General features: G+C 47.8%; 1 long non-coding RNA gene across 2 annotated transcripts in view; it reads right to left on the reverse strand.

Moving 5' to 3' along the window:
• Positions 1 to 8058, reverse strand: part of LOC115833607 — a 34985-nt gene extending 26927 nt beyond the window's left edge. The window contains exons 1-2 of one of the 2 annotated variants that reach the window (XR_004028990.1): positions 7918 to 8058; positions 1255 to 1379 (exon numbers count right to left, since the gene is read on the reverse strand). This is a non-coding gene — a long non-coding RNA (uncharacterized LOC115833607). Of the gene's footprint in view, positions 1 to 1254; positions 1494 to 7917 lie in introns of those variants that run through there. The other variant, XR_004028991.1, reaches the window with a different exon arrangement.
• Between the last annotated feature and the right edge of the window lie 1417 nt (positions 8059 to 9475).

Here is a 9475-nt window from a genome sequence, read left to right on the forward strand (position 1 = left end):
TCCACCCTCAGCTCTTCCTTGCCTGGTTTATGAAGCAGAGCTGAGGCCCCACGTTTCCAACTCTGATTGTCACTCGCATCCTCACAAAGGATAAACCACGGAGCAACTGGAAAATCATCAGCCAAGCATTCGGATGAGTCTGGTTATTGGTCCAGCCCCGATCAGATTCCCTTACACTTAACTCACTTCTTTCTTTGGCAATGCCCCCATGACATGCATAAATGGGTATGACTAAGAAGAGGCTGTGATCTAACATTTATTTGCTGCCATTTTTTACTCTGACTGGGGAGAACTCTAGATTTAAATTCTAAATGTTCTTCAGAAGCAGCCCCAACTCATCACTGGGAAAGAACTCCCCATGCAAACCAGCTAAATTTGAGAGTTTAAACTCCCTGCCCCCAAAACTTCCCACAGAGCGGGGGAGTTGGTGGCAACTTTCCAAGTCAAGGTCTTGCTTGGGAAGTCCTTCACTGCATGGCCAGGTGCAGTGGCTCACGCCTGTAGTCCCAAGTACTTGGGAGCCTGAGGCAGGAGGATCGCTTGAGCTCAGGAGTTCAAGGCTGCAGAGAGCTATGATCATCCCACTGCATTTGTTTAAAAATAAATTTTTAAAATTTGTGTGTTTTATCAGGGGTCTCCTGTGCAGTGTGTCTGTGTATGTTTGTGTGTGAGTTTGTATACAGCCTTGTCCAATGTTTTGAGCAATAAGATATGCACACACAGGTATTTTGTTGCTAAAGAGATTGGACAAGGTTGTAGCTGTGCTCAGGCTTCAGCTTGGTTTGTTAAATTAAGAGAGAGATAAACAATGACAAGAGCTGCCAGCCAACCACACTATTCAAAAAGCAAAGTGTTCACCACTAAAGCTGACCATTCATCTGGTTGCAGGCAAGGCTAAGGCTCTCTCTCCTCTAGTTCCTGGAACAGACTCACAGATTGGCATGAAGCACTGATCAGGGGCTGCACTCAGACTCCCTGGACATGCAAACCTACACCAGAAGAGTCAGTGTCACAGATATGATGCGGCCAATCTCTGTCTCCAAAAACCTACCTGAACTTAATGGTACACTTGAAAGATCTGGGGACTGAGGGCACCCAGCCTTCTAAAACACAATGTATTCACGCGTTTAGTGTAAACTCTCTGCATGGATTCTCAGTTTAATAATAAAAGGAAGCATTCTTTTACAACTCCTGCTGTGTACAAAAGAAAGTGCAAAGGATTTGGAGTGGCATTCCGAAGATCACCACACATACCTTGGTTCTGATGGCTGCCGGACTCTGACTTCTTCGCTGGGACATGACTGTGGGAACAGCCTCCAGCTATCTGCTCATCAGAGGTGCTTTCCTCAACCTCCTGCACCACCTCCAAGAGAAACAGCCTAAAAAGAAACCCCAGCTGTTTACTTACATTGGTCTGTAAATCCCTGGAAGTAAACCCCATGCATTTTTTATCTATTGTCTGAGGACATACAATAAATCTGAGAAAGTCTATGCCGTCACATTTCTGGATGCTTTGCATTTGAACAACTTCAGCAGCCTCATTGTGTTTTTATTACTTTGTGGTTTTGCTCACAAAACATGGTTTAGCGAACCAAAACAAAGAGAGGAAAAATGTGAACACCTCACAGCCAAAATCAATGATGCCACATTTCAGGCTCCAAACAAGCCAATTTATAAATAAACATGCTGTGTTTGCCAAATCAAGAGGAATCTGTTAAGAGAAGACAACGTGAACTGATGGAGAAGGTGCTGAGCTGGACAGGGAGTGGGAAGGTGGGAGCTTGGCCTCAGCCCTGCCCCTGAGTAGCTGGGTGATGTGGACAAGTTACTAGACTTCTCTGGGCTGGCTTTCACCCCTGTGAAATAGGAGGTACTAGACTAACTGGTCTAAGGCGGGACCTGAGCAATCAGCTGCCTGGTCCTTTTTCAGGTCACACAGCAACTTAGACCAAAGCATGCCTTTCTCTTTCATTATCCCCATAGGGTGACCAAATTGTTCTATCCGGGACTCTCCTGGTTCTAACACACAAAGTCCTGCATCCCAGGAATCTCCTCAATCCTGGGCACATCGGAATGTTGTAGAACCAAACCAGGTCTTCTCACCTGGCGCAATAACACCACATGTCCACACTGAGACTTTGCAACAATAGAGAAATGAAAGCATTTGTTTGCAGGACTCCAAGCAAGGGGAATTGGGTGGCTTATGCTTAAGATATGAACTCTTGATGGCTTGCAGGTAAGGATTTTTTTTTTTTTTTGAGAGAGAGTCTCACTCACTCTGTTGCCCAGGCTGTAGTGCAGTGGTGCGATCTCAGCTCACTGCAACCTCTGCCTCCTGGGTTCAAGCGATTTTCCTGCCTCAGCTTCCTGAGTAGCTGGGACTACAGGCATGCACCACCACGTCCAGCTAATTTTTGTATTTTTAGTAGAGACGGGGTTTCACTATGTTGACCAGGCTGGTCTCAAACTCCTGGCCTCAAGTGATCTGCCCACCTCGGCCTCCCGAAGTGCTAGGATTACAGGCGTGAGCTGCTGTGCCCAGCTGCAGCTAAGGATTTTAAAAGGCAGGAGTAAATTTCAGGAAAGCAGGTTTTACAGGTAAAATCATAAATCGATACATGGAAGCTATACGTTGGTTTGACCTAAAAAGGCAGGAAGTCTCAAAGCAGGACCCACAAGTCATAAGGTGGGTTCAGAGATTTTCTGATTTGCGATTGGTTCAGGAGGCGAAGCTTTGTCTAGACATGTGGGATCGGCAGAAAAGAATGTTAGCTCTGGCTCATGGGCACGGCCTCCTCCAGGTCCCTCAGGAAGAAATTTAGAGCGAACTATAGTCAGAGTCAGTCCTCAGCACCTGCTGATCTGAGGTCTACATGCCAGCGGATCCCTTTTGGAGGGGTCTGGCCTTCTGAAAAACAACTCAGGGACATACGTTAAGATGTTATCTTAGGCCAGGCGCGGTGGCTCACGCTTGTAATCCCAGCACTTTGGGAGGCGGAGGCGGGCGGATCACGAGGTCAGGAGATCGAGACCATGGTGAAACCCCATCTCTAATAAAAAATACAAAAAATTAGCCAGGCGTGGTGGCGGGCGCCTGTAGTCCCAGCTACTCGGAGAGGCTGAGGCAGGAGAATGGCGTGAACCCGGGAGGCGGAGCTTGTGGTGAGCCGAGATCACGCCACTGCACTCCAGCCTGGGCGACAGGCAAGACTCCGTCTCAAAAAAAAAAAAAAAAAAAAAAAAAAAAATATGTTATCTTTAGTTTCTAGAGAGGGGAACCACACATCTCCTGGCTCTAACTTCCTCAGCTATTGTTTTAGACTACTATTACCTTCCTGCTTATCAAGTTGCTTATTTACTTCTCAGAGCTAGCTAGGATTTCCCTGAAGGAACTCAAGATTTTCCTTTATCCCCATGTGTGGGTGTCCCCAGCTCCCTCGCCGTGTTTGGTCCCTCTACCCTTGGCACAGCCCTCCCACCCCATTGGCTGAAGAAATAATGATTTCACGCACCTGGAAAGCACTTTCGAATCTAGAACCTTGCTAGTTAAAGTCTGGTCCAGGGCTAGGCACAGTGGCTCATACCTGTAATCCCACCACTTCGGGAAGCTGAGGTGGGAGGGCTGTTTGAGCCCAGGAGTTTCAGACCAGCCTGGGAAACACAGGGAGACATTTTCTCTCAAAAAAAAAAAAAAAAAAAAAAAAAAAAAAAAAATTAGCTGGGCACAGTGGTACGTGCCCTGTGGTCCGAACTACTCGGGAGGCTTGGGCCCAGGAGTTCCAAGCTTCAGTGAGCCATGATCACGCTACTGCCCTCTAGCCTGGGGGACAGAGCAAGACCCTGCTTTAAAAAAATGTAAATCTGTATAATAAAGTGTGGTCCAGGCCAGGTACAGTGGCTCATATCTGTAATCCTGCTCTCTGGGAGGCCAAGACGGGAGGATGGCTTGAGGCCAGGAGTTCAAAACCAGCATGAGCAACACAGCGAGACCTTGTCTCTACACACACAAAAAATAAATAAAATAATAAAGTGTGGTCCAGCCAGGCAGCATTAGCATTCCCTGGGGTTAGCTGGAAATGCAGCACTCAGGCCCCTCAACCCCAGAACTACTGAGTCCGAATCTGCATTTGAGCAGCTCCCCAGGTGACTCCTGTAAAGGGCATGAAAGTTTGAGATGAACCATTTAGGAAGCAATTCTACCTACATATTGCAGCCTGTTGGAGAAGCACTGTTTTTCCATTTCCCAGATGAGGAAACTGAGGCTCAGGGAGGTGGCTTACTTATTTATTCACTTGATCCACATTCATTAAATGCCTGTGTGCCAGGCACCATTAAGTGACTTGCACAAGGTCACACAGCTAGTAAGTAGAGAAAATCCCCAAGCGCAGATTTTTGGATTCCCATCTGAGGTTATTCTCTGTGTACCTCAGGGTGTTGCCAGAACCACGTGGCCACAGTTTAATATAGAAGAAGATTATGGATTATGACAGACAGACTGCTCCAGGCCTGTAGAGATCCTCAAAGAGATGCCTAGTGATGACTTCAGATCCTCGCTCTTGGCTCACGAAACTGTGAGCTTACCATCTATTTATTTGCACAGTCCCAGGAGTTTGAGAATGTCCTAGTTGTTGCTGCCTCCTTCTCATCCCACTGCCCACACTAGCGACCCTCCCACATGAAGAATTAGAAGCACTTCTCACAAGCCTTACAGAGCACCAGGCGATGCCTCCATCTGATTTATCTTCTTGGATGGAGGACAATGGATTACTTCCTTTGCCAAGATGGGGCCGGAGGTGCAGGGAGGAAGGAAGAGGGGCAGAATCTTTACTTGAACTGTGAAATCCAAAGAGAAATTTTGTGGGAGATGATTTTTCTGATGTTCATAAAACATTTTTACATTTGGTCCTTAGAGATAGCTAAATTATGCCTACAGTTTTCCACAAAGCTAAAGCATTGAAAAGAAAAAAATCACCTGAATACGGGCCAGTAAAATTTCATCATACATTCCCAGAGTCTTGGGTTAGAACCTTCCCTTCCAGCTTCAGTCTTTCCCCCTTTTCAGTCTTTCCCCCTCAAAGTTTGTGTGGTTTTGTTTCTTTGTGTTTTGAGACAGGGTCTTGCTCTGTTGCCCAGACTGGAGTGCAGTGGCACGATCTCGGCTCACTGCAGCCTTTACCTCCTGGGTTCAAGCGATTCTCCTGCCTCAGCTTCCTGAGTAGCTGGGACCACAGGTGTGTGCCACCATGCCCGGCTAATTTTTTTTTGTGTGTGTGTGTGTGGTTTTTTTTTTTTTTTTTTTTTTTGAGATGGAGTTTCGCTCTTGTTGCCCAGGCTGGAGTGCAGTGGTGCGACCTCGGCTCACTGCAACCTCCACCTTCCGGGTTTAAGCAATTCTCCTGCCTCACCATCCCGAGTAGCTGGGATTATAGACATGCACCACCACGCCCAGCTAATTTTGTATTTTTAGTAGAGATGGGGTTTCTCCATGTTGGTCAGGCTGGTCTCGAACTCCCAACCTCAGGTGATCCGCCTTACTTGGCCTCCCAAAGTGCTGGGATTACAGGCGTGAGCCACTGCACCCGGTCAATTTTTGTATTTGTAGTAGAGACAGGGTTTCTCCATGTTGGCCAGGCTGGTCTTGAACTCCTGGCCTCCAGCGATACGACCACCTCAGCCTCCCAAAGTGCTGGGATTACAGGCATGAGCCATTGTGCTCGGCCTTAGATCCCATTTTTAATTAACAGATGAAGATGCTGCTCTCAGCGAACCTGTGCACTGACTCTGCTCTCCTAAGGAACATTAAGTAATTCCAAGAGCCCCTCCTCAAGGCCAAAGGGGCAGCCTCCTGCAGGGCCTACCTTCCCCTTCTCAGAGCCTCCCTTTTCTCTCTTTTTTTCAGAGACAGGGTCTCAGTCTGTTGTCCAGGATTCAGTTCAGTGATGCAATCATGGCTCACTGCAGCCTTGAACTCCTGGGCTCAAGTGATCCTCCCACCTCAGCCTTCCAGGTAGCTGGGACTACAGGTGGGAACCACCATGCCTAGCTAATTATTGTATTTTTTGTAGAGATGGGGTCTTGTTTTTCTGCCCAGGCTGATCTTGAACTCCTGGGCTCAAGCAATCCTTTCATCTCAGCCTCCCAAAGTGTTGGGATTATAGGTGTGAGCCACCACGCCCAGCTGGAGCCTCCTCTCTCTACAGCTGCTGACACCTCTCTCTGTTCCCTGGGGCTCTTCTCCCCCAGGCCCATTACAGACTGAGCAGAATCCTCCCAGCTGTGCTCACTCTTCCCTCTGCCTCTGTAGACAAGCACTTAGCTCTCTTTCGCCATGAAGAAGGAGCCACAACTAACAAAATTAGGCAGAGGTAAACATTACTTAAAACCAAAGGTCCTGGTCTACTGACTTTTGGCCTCTGGGATGGTACTGCTGGTGGTGTTGCTGGCAGCTCACATTTACTGGGTGTTTCCTATGTTCCAGGCACATTTTAGGAGATTTACTTGTGTCGTCATCTATGGGGTGGGTGCTATTGCTACCTCTACCCTACACAGGAGGCCACTGAGGCACAGCGCAATAGGGAACTGTATTTTTTGTATTTTTAGTACAGATAGAGTTTTGCCATATTGCCAAGGCTGGTCTCGAACTCCTGGTCTCAAGTGATCCGTCCGACTCAGTCTCCCAAACTGCTGGGATTACAGGCATGAGCCACCGTGCCCAGCCTGATCTTTAAATTTTTTCTGTAGAGATGGGGTCTCACTATGTTGCCCAAGCTGAGATTTCTTAAAAAGGGACAGCATAAAATGACATGGGGTTTAGCATCAGTAGGTTTGAGTTCAACCTCAAGCTTCCATAATTCTTGTCAGGAACCTTAAGCAAGTCAATTAACCATCCTGAGTTTGAGTTTCTTAATCTAAAAAAACCAGAGAATTGGAAGGTTAGTGTGGCAATGCATCTGAAAATATTCTGTAAACCAGAGTGCTGGACAAATGCTATCTATTATTGAATTCAGCACTTCATTTCAGCGGAGCTAGGAATTCCATATTTGGAGCCACCTTGACAGGAGATGTCTGAAAAAGCTGCTTCCGGTCACATGACTTTTGGACTCCGTGGACAGCCATTGCTGAATAAAACTTAGTGACGCCATAGAAACCAGAATGGGCCACTGCAACATTTGGGAAGACCCGGACTGAATACAAAAGGCCAAACTGGGAAAATGCTGTGAACAGAGAAAGGTGTGGGGGTGGTCCTACGCCAAATAAGCGCATGAAATCTCACGCCCAGAAAACAAAACCGCCCATGCCTTCATATTCCCCAAACCCTCCGAGAAGGATGCAATTCTAAACACTTCCCACTTAACCAACAAGTTTTCTTCTTAAGATCCTAAACTTTAAGAAGTCCTAGAGGGTAAAATGTGCTGACTGTGGAGAGGTACCTCTCCGGGACTCTAAAAATCTGTTTGGGGTAGCTGTCTGCTGGGGTCCCCTCTAGAATTAAGAGTCCTTCAGCAGGCCAGGCGCGGTGGCTCACGCCTGTAATTCCAGCACTTTGGGAAGCCAAGGCGGGCGGATTACCTGAGGTCAGGAGTTCGAGGCCAGCCTGGCCAACAAGGTGAAACCCTGCCTCCACTAAAATACTAAATTAGCCAGGTGTGGTGGCGGGCACCTGTAATCCCAGCTACTCCGGAGGCCGAGTCAGGAGAATCGCTTGAACCCGGGAGGCGGATGCTGCAGTGGGCTGAGATCGCGCCACTGCACTACAGCCTGGGCAACAGAGCAACAGTGTGTCTCAAAAAAAAAAAAAAAAAAAGGGTCCTTCAGCAGAGGCTGAGGCAGGTGAGGTGCTGAAGCAGGACTCTGGAACTCCCAGTTAGCGGGTGGGCGGCTTTCTCCATCCCTCCCTCCACCCTGGCCCCAGCTCACATGCAAAGCCTCGGCCGTGGGTCCAGAGCTCAGCTCCCACACTAGCAAGGTTCTGTCACTCTTGGTGGGAACCGCAAAAGATAACAGATCCGCCATCCTCCCTTCACTGAGCCTGCGCGGCTAAGGCTCACACAGCACTGCGCCTGCGCAAGGCACACCCGCGCTTTTTTTTTTTTTTTTTTTTTTTTTTTTTTTTTTAAGAAGATGCTCAGGCGAGGGGCGGGGCGGCACCCGGATCGCTCCCTCGCCCCTCCTGCCTGGGGCCGGCCTGTGAACCTGTTCTCCTCCAGCCACACAGCCACGATCCCTGAGTTTAGAACTTCCATTCAAGTGCATGTTTAGGGTAGAGTCCCAAAATGGCCTGACAGCATGAAAGGGTAGGGACATGTTTATAGCAGCCAGTTTCATCTTCACTCCTGATGGAGATTAGGGTACTAAGTGTTAGCACTACCTACTGAGCTCGTGGGAAATAACTATGAAAGATGCAATCTTTTGACTTAAGAGGTTTTTTTTTAAGGAGTTTAACATATTCAAATAAAAGTATGACTCACTAAGCTATTAACAGTCTAGCATGAAATCCTTAAAAAGAATTTCCTAGTTGTCCTACGTGATTCTGGTGAATTGTGCACGTGTACTTGTGGAGGTCAGATGATGTGGGAGATCAGAGGTTCGAGTGAGAAGTAGAGATCAACTCTGAAAAACAAAAAAAATCAAAGAATAGGTCCAAATTGGAGCTGATGGTGTCTGAGAGGGGTAGGTGTCATAATCAGCTATGTGGTAGAGCAGTGTAATCACCGGATGGGGTCATTGTGCCCACTGCCCAGAAAAGCCGATTTACTGAGACAGCATTATTGAAATAGAGAAAGAGTTTAATAAGCACAGAACCAGCTAAATAGAAGACTGGAGTTTTATTATTACTCAAATCAGCCTCCCTGAAAATTTGGAAGCTAGGGTTTTTTAAGGATAGTTTGGCAGGCAGGGGGCTAGGGAGTGGGAAATGCTGATTGGTTGGGTCAAGGATGAAATCATAGGGTGTCAGAGCTTGTGTTCTTGTGCTGAGTGAATTCCTGGTTGGGGGCCACAAGACCAGATGAGCCAGTTTGCCAATCTGAGTGATGCCAGCTGGTCCATCAGAATACGGGGTCTGAAAAATACCTAGAAAGCCAATCTTAGGTTTTTTTTTTTTTTTTTTGAGACAGAGTGTCACTCTGTTGCCCAGGCTGGAGTGCAGTGGCGCAATCTTGGCTCACTGCAAGCTCCGCCTCCCGGGTTCACACCATTCTCCTGCCTCAGCCTCCCCAGCAGCTGGGACTACAGGCACACGCCACCATGCCAGGCTAATTTTTGTATTTTTAGTAGAGACAGGGTTTCTCTGTGTTAGCCGGGATGGTCTCGATCTCCTGACCTTGTGATCCGCCCGCCTCAGCCTCCCAAAGTGCTGGGATTACAGGCATGAGCCACCACGCCCGGCCCTTAGGTTTTACAATAGTAATGTTGAAGGGAGTTAGTTAGCTTGCCTTAGGTAGATAACAAGGGAAGGGTCCCCAGAGAGCTCCCG

The sequence above is a fragment of the Nomascus leucogenys genome, unplaced genomic scaffold, assembly GCF_006542625.1.
Source record: "Nomascus leucogenys isolate Asia unplaced genomic scaffold, Asia_NLE_v1 Super-Scaffold_285, whole genome shotgun sequence".
Lineage (NCBI taxonomy): Eukaryota > Metazoa > Chordata > Mammalia > Primates > Hylobatidae > Nomascus > Nomascus leucogenys.